We start from the raw sequence: 15,516 nt of genomic DNA, 5'->3' as shown, positions 1-15,516 counted from the left end.
GAATGATTGATTTCAGTGCAATGTGACAGCAGTAGCGTATCATTACCTTAATGGGTCAAATGTTGCTAACTCATTTCATTTAAAGGAAATCTACCATCAAAATCAGGTGTGGATAAACCAGGGACACTTACTCATAGATCCAGACACAGTGACTGTGCTAATCTGCTTATATTTGTTATCCATGGCCTCCTTTATTCTAAAATCAACTTAGAAAATTATGCTAATGTGCCAAAGGGCTATCCTAGACCCTCTGTGATTTGGTTATAAAGGCCATTACACTGCTCTCCCCTGCTCCCTCAGATCGCGCAGTGAGTGAGCAAGTTTGATATTCTCAGTGCTGGGGGAGCAGGGGGGAGGGTGAGATACTTTGGGGGACATTAATCATAGTGGGTCTCAGGTTCGCCTATTTTTGCGCCTGGTTTGCTCTTCTTTTTGGCTCCTGATCTATGATGGATCTGGTTCTGGCTTAGTAAATGCACTTTGGAATTGTCGCATGCCCGATTCATTTGCGCCTAAATTTGCGTCAAATTTGGCGCAATTGTTAGATCTCATTTGTGAGCAATAATGAAAGGAGACTGAGAAAATGTGACAGAACGTTCAGGGCTTCATCTCTGCTCAAAAAAAAACTATCATTGTGATGCAAATGCAGGGACTAAAAGTTACAGAGATGTAAAAAAAAAAAAAATTTCTTGCTGAAATAAGTCTTTGCCTTTTTTTTTATAATTTACATGAAATGGAGACTGATAATATTCTCAGATCTGTACAATAAGACAATAATCACTAACAGAGATGATCCCATAGAAAGTGATGAAGTCGTTACTGGAGAAATTTTACATTTTAAAACTGCTCCGAAGTATTTTCCATGTTGCATAGAGGGAATTCTTCATGTGGGAACCTAAAATGTATGTTTTTAGTAATGAAAAGGGAAGTTTTTTGGAAGTGCACCTGCTCAGAGCAGGTGCATTTTCTGCACCTATTTTGTGCCTTTTTAGGCGCACTTTTGTGATAGATCCCGTGCAAACATCTGTATAGGACGCACTCACTATGTCAGATAAGGCGCAGGGACTCAAAACCACTACGTGCCGAACTTTGCCGTGCGCCAGAAAATGCGCCTAATTAACGAGATGCGCCAGATTTTAGCGCTAAAAGACGCTCAAAACAGTCTAACTGACTATGATTAATGTCCCCCTTAGTGTCTACCCTAGACTGTTAATTTAGTGTCCCTGCTTTATCATGCTTGATTTTGCTGGTAGATTTTCTTTAATATACTGCATACAAATACTGCAGAGAAAAAGCCACATAATGTTCTATCACTGATGGCAGATTTTACCAGTGGGTGTCACTTGTACACAAGGACCGCTACCCATCAGAAATTGTGGGCTGCGGCCCTGACCCAGTACCAGCACCATATTGCCCAGTGTACATATTCTATACCTGTATGGTAGATGTCCCAAATTGATTTATTAAAAAAACATTAAAAGGAAAGATATTGCAAGTCCTTGGGGGGGGGGGGGGGTGGAATTTATCAAATTCTTGTGCACCAGGTGCTGTATCTGATACATCAGGAGGTTGAGGCAGATACCACATTCTCCTAGGTATCCCCTTAAGCTATGTGATGCTGCTGCCTTTTACTCTGCTTATATCACTGTGCTAGAAACACATCAGGATGACCAGGATCTTCTTAAAGGGATAACAAAGATCTTCCCAGAATTTTCTAGATAGACTGGGTATTGCCTTTGTAAATACAGGACCAAATAGGGTACCATTCCAGGGTCCAGTTTCTGTATTGGGCGTAATTGGATTAGTTGCCCACTATACTCATCTGACTTCACCTACAGGATTCCCTTGGGTATAGTTCCCGACGTTCACCACTGGACAAGATACAGCTATTTATTATTTATTTAAACTTACTAATTATGGCTTTGTTTACTTAAAGAGGTATTCCAGGAATAAACATAATTATAATATAATATAAGCAAATATGTAATTAGTTGTTGTTTAAAGGACACCAGTCATCAGGTCTGTGTCACTATTTCTGTCACCGCTACCTGTTGGAGCAGCTCACAAGGATCCCATCCCAGCCTTTATCTAGTCAATTCATACATTAATCATTGCAAAATCATCTTTTCTTTATTATGTAAATGAGGCTGGTCACATGGTCAGAGGCAGTGATGTCACCCCTGTTACCCCTCCCATCCCCTCCCCCTGCTCATGTCTGTGTGTAATGTATAGTAAAGCTTTGCTAGTGTATGTGCTTCATCTGCTAACATGCTGCATCCTCCTAATACATATGTGTGAGGCACAGACACCAGCTACACAAGTACCTGACATGTTCTGCTGTAACATAGCTGCCTGGAGCTGTTGTATCTCTCGTATACACACACAGGCTGCAGGGGGCATGGCCGCCAGCACCAGGAAGCACATCATTATACAGCTTCACATCATTATACAGGCTGTCAGTCGAGCAGTGGGGGTGTGGCTGTGCCTCCCACTCATGAATAAGCCGGACAGCTTGAATATGATAATGACTCATTGGACATTTCACAGGTCATTTGCATACAGCTTTAGGACCTCATTACTTAAGTTTACAGGGATATAGAGGGACAATGAAGGGATAGAGGCAATGCTCTCTAATGGCAGTGTATGAAAATATATTGAGTTTAGGTAGGTTATTTTGCCTGACGGGCTCTCTTTAAAATTAAGCTTCCCTTAGCAGAAAAATGTGGTTGTCACTACAATGAAGAATCAAAATTCCATTGGCCCTGTAATCAGCTCTATGACTTTGTCCCTGTGGAGGAGACACAGGACAGAAGATGGCTGCTGGTCACATGTTCACATCACTTGTTCTTCACCTGCCACATGTGATGATCACTATATTTGGCTTCAGTCGGTTGGTTGCAATGCATCCAGTATGGACAGGGTGGTGGTGAGATGTCATCTCAGTGAGGTAATATGCAGAGATGGCAGTTATACACATTATTGCTATGGTGACAGAGCAGGACAGTCTATTACATCATCAGTGGAGGCAGAGCATAAGAGGGAGGAGCAGTTACTGAGAACTGAGAGATCATGGGAGTTGTAGTGGTAGATGGCTGCTATCTTGGAGATAACTCTGCCAAATTTTGTGAATCATAAAAGCCAACTATCTCCATAGCTCCATTTTTTGATTAATTATTTTGAGTTCTGTTGTATTTATTTATTTACAACATTATGGGTCTTTGTATTAGACGTTCATATTCCCTGTATACCCCTCTAATTGTATGGTTTATGTGTTTTTTGTGTTGGCATTATTAGTGTAAGTGATTTTAGAAATATTTATGAAATGTTACATTTTATTGTACATACCTCAGCCTTTTGGTTTAGCAGCAAGGCAAGTAAATAGCTTCCAAGGGGCTGTGACATGATAATAAAGGTAGTGCCAGGGCAGGAGGAGAGAAAAGTGTCAAAATTCAAGCCATAACAGCAAAGCAAAAGGCTGCTAATCGGATGGAAAAGGATGGACATAGGAAATTGTTGGTCCTATCATGTTGTACCAAGCACTTTATATTGGTACATCCCTAGGCAACACTTTGTCGTAAACCTATGATATTCATTAGTGTTAGGAGGGCCCAACCATGACTTTGCTATAGGGTTCAGAAGTTCCTGTTCACACAATACTGAGTGACTTTAATTCATCGGTCAATAATATACATGTAAACCAACTTATTTTACAATATTTACAGTGATAATGTGCCCCCTTTTACTTAAGATAAGGTTCATATTGTAGCAATGATATAACTAATAAGCACATATATACATAAATCTTGTGTTACCCAGAAAGTTTACATACTCAGGCAAAGAAGGACAAGTAAGGACACACGTTAAAGAATGCATTATTCAATTAAAGCCTGTCAATTCTATTAAAACCCTATTAAAACCGCAAGCCGTGGCATGACTGCAGAAATGCTAAACACTGTGCCTATATAAAGCATATTCTTATCACCTCAGTAACTTAGCACAAATGGGAGCTGTCTAGTACAAAAAAAAGCTCCAGCTTTGGAGTCTCTAAATGCTTACACAAAAGCCTGGAGGTAAATTGTTATTCTGTGTGAGATTTAATACTTCTGTGCCGCGTTTGAGAACCCACATTCCTACCAAAAGAAAAAAAAAAGTGTTAGCCGTGTAACTTGTGACATTTGCTATCTGAAGAATGTTAAGTATATAAATAGATGGAGCAGGTTACTTATGGCTACCTATACCAGCAGGGAGTAAAGTTTATCTTTCTGACTAATGGGTTATCATCCCATGTGATGAGGCGCCTATAAAAATAATTGTTGTACATGGGAGGAGGATCTACGCTGGGTCCCGGTGATGACCACCCATGGATATAGCTCTTTCTATACGGGTATGTACATTTAAGCTACATAATGAATGATAATTCTAATCAGCATATGAATTGCTATCATGTGTGATACAGTCTCCGGTAGGTGGTTTAAACCCAATGTTAAATCTGTCCTTAAAGGAAATCTACCATAAAAAAATCCAGCATAATAAACCAGGGACATATACTCATCCTGGTTTCGGGACTGTGGTAATCTTCTTATATTTGTTATCCATGGCCTCTTTCTTCTAAAAGTGACTGAAGGTTTGTTACCAGAACCCCTCTGTGCTGCTAAATCAAAGGCTGTTACAATGTCTCTCCCCTTTGGACTCATTTGCATAATTATAACAGTTGATTTTAGAAGGAAGGAGGTCGTGGATAACAAACATAAGAAGATTACCACAATCATGATGCCGGGATCTATAAGTGTTCCTGGTTTATTATGATGGATTTTGATGGTAGATTTTCTTTAACTATTACCACTGCTTCCGCTACTGAATGTGTCTGACTGTATAAAAGAAGCAGGTACACTACTGTACTGAACTGTATTTTGATTAATAGAGGAAATTTAGTTAGCGAAACCGGCCTAGTACATGGCCAGTTCCAGATTTATTGTGTGTTTTATGCAATTTTTGCACCTCACTAAATTGTTTTGCAAAGTGTCTATTAAATGTGACATTGCTTCGGGGAGTCTTAAAAATGTGCCAAGATTGCTCCATGTTTGGCACAAAATATTGGTCAAAAGAAAGCTAACAAAAAGGAGCCTTGGAAGACGTGCCAGATCCATCATACAGTGTGAGCTACTGTGGACTGTGGACAGGCAGCCCCCTACTTAAGAACACCTGACTTACATACGACCCCTAGTTACAAACGGACCTCTGGATTTTGGTAATTTACTGTACCTTAGCCCCAGGCTACAATAAACCGCTGTAACAATTATCAAAGGTGTCTGTAATAAAGATTTATTGTTAAACCCAACATTATTAAAATCCAATAGTCATAGAGACCCAAAAATTTCTTCCTGGAGCTACAATTATAAAGTATACAGTTCTGACTTACATACAAATTCAACTTAAGAACAAACCCACAGAACCTATCTTGTACATAACCCAGGGACTCTCTGTATAATAAAATCAATCAGCACATGATTTTCAAAGAAATACTGTGAATTTAGAGAAGACCTCCAGAAGAAACCCTACTTTATATGCCTCACTGTATATCACTCTCTGCATTTGTTTCTTTCATCCAATAATTACATTTTGCAGAGTACTCTCCCCTCTTCTATAGACTCTGCTATTGGTCCCGGGATGCACTACCACTTCCTATTCAGGCACACTAATTTGTCATCGTGCGTGGACCACGATGCAGTGCAGCTACTTCCTATATAAAGATTAATAAAGCGTTTAAACACTTTACATCGGTTTAATGACATAACGAACATAAGCTCCAGCACCAGCTGGTGCACGGCATTTGCAGCTTATAACCACCATCGGAAGTGGTAAGTGACCCTTCCCCTCTCCCTGCATTTGTTTCCTTCATCCAATACTTACATTTTGCAGAGTACTCTCCCCTCTTCTTTAGACTTCCCTTGCGTTTATCTTCACTTGGATTTGCTATTGGTCCCAGGATGCACTACCACTTCCTATTCAGGCACACTAAGTTGTCATCGTGCGTGGACCACGATGCAGTGCAGCTACTTCCTATATAAAGATTAATAAAGCGTTTAAACACTTTACATCGGTTTAATGACATAACGAACATAAGCTCCGGCACCAGCTGGTGCACGGCATTTGCAGCTTATAACCACCATCGGAAGTGGTAAGTGACCCTTCCCCTCTCCATAGAAATGCACATAGTACGGGACGTAACATGGGGAAAGATAGGACATGTCCTATCTTTTTCCCTTGTACGGAGTGTTACAGTGCCACACGTGTGTGGCACCGTATCGGTCAGTAGGGCCATTGCCGTCTATGGGGGACGTATGTATGGCCGCAAGCTTGCGGCCTTACACACGACCCCCATACATTTGTCTGAATGCAGCCTTAAATGTAGGGTTGTTCATAAAGAAAACGTGTCAATCCCCTTTAAAGGAAATTAACCGCTTTAAAAAAGTGGTTTTAGCTTAGGTCACTTCCCGCTCAGAATGAGCACCGGCTCCAGCAAGCAAGAGGCATGCATAATTATGTAAAGAGGAAGCACATACTTTACTTTAAAAAAATGACTGAGCGAGTTTAATATGAATGCAGGATTTTTTTTCAATTTTAACACCTAAACACATTCCTTCTCAATGTTTTAACACTACTAAACTTAACAGCAAAACTCAAAAAGTTCATTTCAGGTAATAAACTAAAGCTAGAAACTTCTTTGGCTTATATTCTACACTCACCGGCCACTTTATTAGATACACCTGTCCAACTGCTCGTTAACACTTCATTTCTAATCAGCCAATCACATGGCGGCAACTCCGTGCATTTAGGCATGTAGATATGGTCAAGACAATCTCCTGCAGTTCAAACCGAGCATCAGTATGGAGAAGAAAGGTGATTTGAGTGCCTTTGAACGTGGCATGGTTGTTGGTGCCAGAAGGGCTGGTCTGAGTATTTCAGAAACTGCTGATCTACTGTGATTTTCACGCACAACCATCTCTAGAGTTTACAGAGAATGGTCCGAAAAAGAAAAAACATCCAGTGAGCGGCAGTTCTGTGGGCGGAAATGCCTTGTTGATGCCAGAGGTCAGAGGAGAATGGGCAGACTGGTTCGAGCTGATAGAAAGGCAACAGTGACTCAAATCGCCACCCGTTACAACCAAGAGCATCTCTGAACGCACAGTGCGTCGAACTTTGAGGCAGATGGGCTACAGCAGCAGAAGACCACACCGGGTGCCACTCCTTTCAGCTAAGAACAGGAAACTGAGGCTACAGTTTACACAAGCTCATCGAAATTGGACAGTAGAAGATTGGAAAAACGTTGCCTGGTCTGATGAGTCTCGATTTATGCTGTGACATTCGGATGGTAGGGTCAGAATTTGGTGTCAACAACATGAAAGCATGGATCCATCCTGCCTTGTATCAACGGTTCAGGCTGGTGGTGGTGGTGTCATGGTGTGGGGAATATTTTCTTGGCACTCTTTGGGCCCCTTGGTACCAATTGAGCATCGTTGCAACGCCACAGCCTACCTGAGTATTGTTGCTGACCATGTCCATCCTATTATGACCACAATGTACCCAACATCTGATGGCTACTTTCAGCAGGATAATGCGCCACGTCATAAAGCTGGAATCATCTCAGACTGGTTTCTTGAACATGACAATGAGTTCACTGTACTCAAATGGCCTCCACAGTCACCAGATATCAATCCAATAGAGCATCTTTGGGATGTGGTGGAACGGGAGATTCGCATCATGGATGTGCAGCCGACAAATCTGCGGCAACTGTGTGATGCCATCATGTCAATATGGACCAAAATCTCTAAGGAATGCTTCCAGCACCTTGTTGAATCTATGCCACAAAGAATTGAGGCAGTTCTGAAGGCAAAAGGGGGTCCAACCCGTTACTAGCATGGTGTACCTAATAAAGTGGCTGGTGAGTGTACATTAATAATTGATACATTATACCTAGGTCATGTAAACATGGGACATTACCATGTATGGCCTAATACAGTATTTTCATCAAATTTAAAGGAAATCAACCACTTAAAAAAGTGGATCTGTGGGGTTCACAGATCTTATCTTTGCTAGCCCCATGAGGGCCCTGCCCCAGTACTAAATGCTGTTTTAAACAAGCTCCCTAATTGCATAATTATGCACGCCTCTTGCGTCCATGAGCAGGCAGCAATACAGGAGAATGGGACGGAGGAGGAGAATTTATAGGGTTAAAAAATTAAAAAAAAATGTTTTCTTTTGTTTCACCATATTCTGTTTCACACTACAATGTAAGAACCTGTGTAAGGTCTTGTTTTTCGTGGAACAAGCTAAAGTTTTCATTACTACCCTTTTTATGTGTTGATAGCTATGACATCAGTGATACCTTACAAGTTTTTGATTTTATTTGTTTATTTATTTGTATATCAATTCTAAGGAAAGGGTGGAGAGGGAATCACAGGTATCGTTGGGGGAAAAAATGTCATATAAAATGTAACTTTTAATAGATATACATTAAAATAAGACTCTCCAATGTGTGCAACCGTGTGTACAGATATGATGAAGACGTGACACACTGTCGCAGGTGATAAATAAAAAAGGACTGTTCCAGCTCAGAGAGTGTAACCTACATGTATCATTGGTAGGTGTTGGTTAGCTGAGTGGCCGGGAGGCAGGTACATCTATAGTGTGAAGAGATGCTCCCGTTGCCCCGTATTCTAATATGGATACGTTGAGGCAACAAGTCCTAGTGTGCTACACAGACTAGTGTCCTAACTTCTCATCTCTCCACCTCTACGCGTTTCGCCCCTGATGGTGGGGCTCGTCAGGAGACACCTAGAGGATGAGGTAAATAGAATGAAGATTTGTATCCTCAATTCATTCAGGACATAATAAAAAGAAAAGGAACGCAGGCGTCCTGATGGTGGGCGCCAGCGTATGATAGTAGTAGCCACCGGCGCGGCGGGGCAGCTGGAGTATAAATCCAGAAAGCTCCGCCTTGTGGGTCGGGCGCGTCGCGTCATTAGAGAAAAATCCAGTCCCGTCCAATAGAGCCCATGGGTGGTGCTTATGACGTCTTAGACCCACCCACTTCTACATGATTGGTTGGCACAAACCAGTAGGTGGTGGCTAACTAGCCAAACCACGCCCTCTCCGATTCGTGACGCTGTAAGACCGCCGCTGCGAAAATGATAGGGCGCCACGGCAGTGGGCGGTGGCAATAACAAACCGCCCAGAACACCAGCGTCTAGGAAGGGATGATCCCTTCATTATTAGGGGCGTGCCTGGATGTCATTACTCCGGTAGGTGTCATGTCTCTGGATCGCGACTAGAGGAATAGCAGGGTAAAAATCATGATATAAGGGGAGAACGATGCAGCCCTATATAACAGTATGTACATATCCAAGAGGTTAGATCTGATCTTCATATCGATGCATCAGATCGTCATATCGATGCATCAGACCGTCATACCGATGCATCAGTACAGTGATAGTACGGAAAGATGTATCAAATGTATTAAATAAAGAGCAGCAGTAGTCAAAAGTACCATGGCACACATCATGGGATATAAAAGCCCCTTTTGTGATGTCCTCAAGAGATCACAGTAGAGAGGACTGGTTTAGATGAATGGTGCGAAAGAGATGTTGTCATTTAGACCCTCCGGTTTCACACACTTCATGCGGAAGATCCATTGGGCTTCTTTCCTTAGGATGTTATTGTTCCAGTCCCCTCTTCTGGGAGACAGTCGAATTTTCTCAATGCCCTGAAATTTCAGGGCATCCAGGTTGCCGCCATGGTATTTGTGGACGTGGTTGGCCAGGAAAGGGTGGAGAGTATTAGAATTTTTAGGTTTTTTCAACTATTTTTTAGACCCCCTAGGGTACTTTAACCCTAGGGGATCTTATTGCTCCTGCCATATACTGCATTAAAGTTGTTTTGCAGTATATGGGGATTTTGTAAAAAAGCTGCATCAGTCTGCCAAGGGCTGTGGAGTCTTACAGAGACTCCTTCCTGTCATGGCGATAGATAGTAACAGGGTGGAGGGAACAATCTTCACCAAGATGGCAGTACACTTGCACCATTGGCATTTAAATGCAGATGTAGATAGTCAGTGTGTATGGAAATGAGCCCTCTCAAAACACCCATTACTGAGCCAGGACATTTGGGAAAGTCTGAATGTGGGAAGGGGTTACAGAGGCTTTTTTACAACCTCCTCTAAATACAGTTCTCCAGCTTTTGATAGGTGTCACTCCACTGATTCTTGCACTCTTCCTGCTCTGCCATAATATTTTCAAACAATCAGAGCTGTTAATGTCTGCAGCCAGTCTTCTAATTTGGGTCTATTGTCAGGGGGGTGTTGCCAGGAAGTCTGATCAATTGCCACATCGTTCACATTTAACATTGTGGCACATTTTGACGCATTTACAGCCACACTGCCTCAAAATTCTGCCTTTAAAAATGCACATTGGTGCACATTTACTACGGTTCGTGCGCTGCAGTTTTGTTGGACCATGCATGTTCTTCTAGGCTAAAACAGCTTGCACACATATTTAACCCCTTCGCGCTCCGCGGCGGATATATCCGCCACGGAGCGCAGTGACTTAGCGCTCAGTGGCGGATATATCCGCCACGGCTCCTATGCCGGCTCGGCTCTGGATCAGAGCCGAACCGGCATCGGGAAACACGGGGTGCCGGCTGTAACTAATAGCCGGCACCCCAGTGTAACACCCGCGATCGGAGTTGTCTCCGATCGCGGGTGCTTAACCCGTTAGATGCCGCGGTCAGCGCGACCGCGGCATCTAACAAGTATCTGGGGGGTCTTTCCCCCACGATCGGCCCCCCCGAACCGTTTTCGGGGGGCGCCGATCGTTGCTATAGTAACTCTGGGGTCCGATCTGGACCCCAGAGTTACTAGCAAGAATTGCCAGTAAGATGGCGTCTGTGACGTCATCTTACTGGCAAAGTGCCAGCCTATGCAAGTGCATAGGCTGACACTGATAATACTCTGCAATACATGAGTATTGCAGAATATTATCATGAACAAGCAATCAGAAGATTGCTTCTTCATGTCCCATGGTATAAAAGTGAAAAAGTAAAAAAAAAAGTTATTCAATAAAAAAATAAAGTCATAAATCACTAAAAATGCCCCAAACCCCCAAAACATATAAAGAGACATATAACTCAAAAAAAAAGTCTAAATCATAACACAAACCCCACATATATAGTATCACCGCGTCCGTAACAACCCGTAGAATAAAAGTAAATCATTATTGAACCCCCACGATAAACGCCGTAAAAAAAAACTGTTATAAACCCTCCAAAAATTATGATTTTTACCTTTTCAATCCCACAAAAAATGATATAAAATGCGACCAAAAAACCATATGTACTCAGACATGATACTGGTGCAAAGTACAACATGTCCCGCAAAAAACAAGCCATCAACCAGCTCCGTAGCCAAAAACGTAACAAAGTTATGCCACTTGGAAGATGGCAATACAAAAATTATAGATTTTTCCCCACATTAGGGTTTTGTTTGACAAATTTAGTAAAACGTAAGAAAATATATTCATGTCTGGTATCCCCGTAATCGTATCGACCCATAGAATAAAGATAACATGATTATTAGTCTATACGGTGAACACCAAAAAAAAAAGAAGTCAAAAATCCAGTACAGAATTGATGCTTTTCTACTCCTGCCCTCAAAAAAAGTTCCTAAATTTTCAACAATAGGTGATACCAACCCCAAAATGGTAACAATGGAAAAAGCATCTCATCCCGCAAAAAAAATGCCGTCACATGGCCCCAATAACGAAAAAGCGAAAATTTTATAGCCTTCAAAAGGGGCCAATGAGGAAACTAAATTCCTGGCAGCTGCAGCACCCTCCTTCCCTTCTGCGCCTCGCTGTGCCCCCATAAAACAAGTAACGGCCACATGTGGGGGGTCTTTGTACTCAGGAGAAATTGCAGAACAAATTGTATGGTGGGTTTTCTCTTTTTATATTTTGGAAATGTGTAAATTTTGGTGCTAAATGAACGTATAAGGGAACAATATGACCATTCTAAATTTCACCTCCATTTTGATTCAATTACTATGAAGATCTCAAGGGGTTAACAATCTTCGTAAAAGCTGTTTCTGATAGCTTGAGGGGTGCAGATTTGAAAATGGGTTGGTTATATAGGGGGTTTTGATGCTAAATATGTAAAATTTCATTCAAAACTGTATTTATCCCCAAAATAGTCAATTCTGAAAATCCGGAAAAGCGATATTCTATTTGCAAGCCGCGTGACGTCAAAATAAATTATCCAGATATTTCAGAAATTATGAAAATGTAAAGTAGACAAATGGGAAATGTTATTCAGCAACTTATTTAGGTGGTAAATCTATCTGCCTGAAAACGTGATGATTTAGAATTTCGAAAATGGCAAATTTTTCAAAAAATTCATCACATTTTCTTTTTTTTGTAAATAAACGCAAAACTTATCTGCCAAAATTTACCACTAAAATGAAGTACAACATGTGGGGAAAAAACAATCTCAGAATCGTTTTGATAAGTAACAGTGTTCAAAAGTTATAACCATATAAAGCGAAGCAAGTCAGAATCCAAAAAATCGGGCTGAGCCTTAAGCTGTAAAATGGCTGCGTCCTTAAGGGGTTAATAAGTTTGTGCGCTGGGATTGTGTTGCACATGATCCGTTTGTGCGCAGTTGCTCTGATTTCCATGCGACACAAATTAGGGTGTGTGCCATTGGACAGTCCGACAGATTAGGATAGAGCGTCATATTTAACTTTCAAATTGTGTCGTACGCAGAAAAAAGATGGTGAACTTTGTTAGACCAGTGCGTGGAAGCGACAGATTCATTATTTCTGGGGCATGATCTTAGTGAATCGACGCATGCAGCATTAAACACAGACAATGCACTTTCTGCATGCCCATTGGGGCACATTTACTTACCCGTCCCGTTGCGTCCGCCGATAGGGAATGTCCAAAGAGGTTTCGGAGCTGCCGCGATTCACTCACAGCGTGCGCCTGATTTCTTGAATGTGTCGCTTCCCTGCTGATGTCTGACGGAGTTCCCCATCTTCTTCCTGTGTATGTGAGTGCTGATCTTGTGATACAATTTGAATTTTAAATTCGGTGGTTTGTCCGATGGCCATGCCCCCCGATTTGTGTTGCATGAAAGCCGGCGCCAATGCGCCAAAATCCGATTGCGTGCGCCAAAAACCCCTGTGCAATTCAGGGCAAATCGGAAATATTCGGGAATGCGTCCAACATACTCCCTTAGTAAATGTGCCCCATTGTGTGTCTTTTTGCTGGGCTGTGCACATTTTTAATGATATTGCGAAGGTCATGAAGGCAGATGGCACAGATGACAGGGCACCCTGTACACAGTAGTCTCATGTGATAAAGCTATAGTACATACAGGTACAGCAGTCAGATAAAGGGGAGGCCCAGGGATTGGCAGTAATTGGATGCTATTACTGCCACTTAATGAGCCTCAATGTGTACAACTTATTAGGAGAATCGGTAGTTATTTTTATGATCTATCCATTCACATCTTGTGAGAACATCTTCACAGTACATTAGAATTTACGTAAAGGTTGAACGCAAATGATTTAATGATTGTTTGTTCATACCATTGCGATGAAAAAGCAACAAACTCAAGTCTATTACTTCTAGTACATTACCTTTGTTTTGGAACTATGCTCAAGGCTTCAAGGATTATAATGAAAAGTACACACATTTCTGCCCAATTTAACTTGACAAAATTATTACCATCGTAAAACATGTTTTATGATGGTTGTATGAAATGTATGAAATCAGGTGCACTTCTGCTTGTGACCTGTAGATGGCCCACTCACATCTCTAAATCTCTCTGGATCACACTATAGCTAGGATGCAGTAGAGAATTTGTGAGAAAGAATTAGTGAGTAAGGTATAGCAATGATGAGGGTTGGAAGATATTCAGGATATAATGACAGAAAGCTTGAGCTCTAGTAAGAGAGAAGTATTGGGAATTTAATCAGTATATTTTCATGTATTACTGTACGTTCACTGAATATGCACCAGGTAGAGGTAGTGCTATGTGGTGCTGGGAGCATGTCTGTCTGTCTACACCTTCAGCGGACCAACTCATAGGGATGACCTGATTGTTGTGTTGCGTCATAATGGGGCATTGCACAGTTAAGACAAACCATTGAAATTACCCCAAAATACTGCAAGTGCTAAGTGTATGTAGTACCGTAAATATTTTCTATCTACTGGAAAATAAAATTAATTCAAACAAAAGTAAATTTGATCCATTATTTGAAATATTCCTTAAACATATTAGAATATTTTTCTATGCACAAGGTCAGTGCACGGTACTGCTTCAAATAATCCTTCTCACAAACAAGACTCTAAACAGCTATAGTGACAGACAAATCTAAAAGTTAAACCTAGAAGTAGGAATTGATTTAAAAAAAAACTGAAAAATTGGCCAGGGCATTATGGTGGAAAATAGGTGCGCAACATTATAGGGATAATAAACAGAGTGATGTTATAGTACAGGGATAATGTTCTCAGTAATGTCACAGTAGTAACGGTCACATCCCAGAAATAATGTACATCATGATATAATAGTTTACACACAATTAAATTAAAGCTTACTTAACTTATGGCAAGCCATCTTCATCGCTATCGGCTCCCTTTTTCTGAACCGATATGGGCCCCATAGTGGTGGCTATGTCTGTTACCCTGGTAACCTGGTTAACCCCCAGGTAGTAAGCACTGATGTCCTGAACAGGTATACGGGACCTGCATGGTTTGTATGTGTGATCACAGTGAACAAGTAAACAAAAAATATTGGGGACTACGACTGATATGAATGTTAATAATGTTTGTACAGAAGTGCAGACGATGAAGGCTCTATTATATAATAATATAATCCCAGCCATATTGTAGATGTGGTAGTTTGTCGGTTGATTATTGACGCTCTGTCACGCGGTGTAGTAAAGCTCTGTATCCCGGCCCTGCAGCGCTTCTGACTGGAGCATTGTGACAATTTACATTTCCATTTACAGACCAATATTTCAATAATAGCTGTTTCAACAAACTAATCCGACTGTCATCCGTTGCTTTGGCAAAGAGAGAACAAACACACAAAGGAGGGTGAAGTCACAGACACAGAGAAAACATATTGATTTCTGTCCAATCCCGGCCTCGTGACGCAGCAACCGCCGGTAGTGCGGCTTTGTCATCCTGTCTACCATGAAGCATTTCCAGGTGCATTAAGGGCTGTGGGGTAACAGTGATCATAATACCATCTGACAATTCCTCTGCTGTAAATAATGAGCAGGACATTTCCATAGAGATAATTATTCCGAGGTAACGATAATCAGGCCTTACTATGTATATAGTATCTGTCATCACAGCCACTGGGCCAGGGATCCTTTTCACACGTTTCAAAGACACCGTCACTTATTGTTGTACTGTTTGATAGATATGAGCCTTCTTTCTTTGTGCCATTCAATGC

General features: G+C 41.4%; 1 long non-coding RNA gene across 1 annotated transcript; it reads right to left on the bottom strand.

Annotated features, from left to right (window-relative positions):
• Positions 1 to 3,736: 3,736 nt before the first annotated feature.
• LOC140120621 (uncharacterized) lies at positions 3,737 to 15,073 on the bottom strand. The gene is made up of 3 exons (XR_011853913.1): positions 14,652 to 15,073; positions 5,911 to 6,060; positions 3,737 to 4,130 (listed from the first exon to the last, which is right to left on the bottom strand). It is a non-coding gene; the product is annotated as an uncharacterized lncRNA (long non-coding RNA).
• Positions 15,074 to 15,516: the final 443 nt, after the last annotated feature.

The sequence above is a fragment of the Engystomops pustulosus genome, chromosome 3, assembly GCF_040894005.1.
Source record: "Engystomops pustulosus chromosome 3, aEngPut4.maternal, whole genome shotgun sequence".
In the NCBI taxonomy this organism is placed as follows: Eukaryota; Metazoa; Chordata; class Amphibia; order Anura; family Leptodactylidae; genus Engystomops; species Engystomops pustulosus.
Note: the sequence above shows the minus strand (reverse complement) of the source record. Positions and strands in the feature narration are given on the sequence as shown.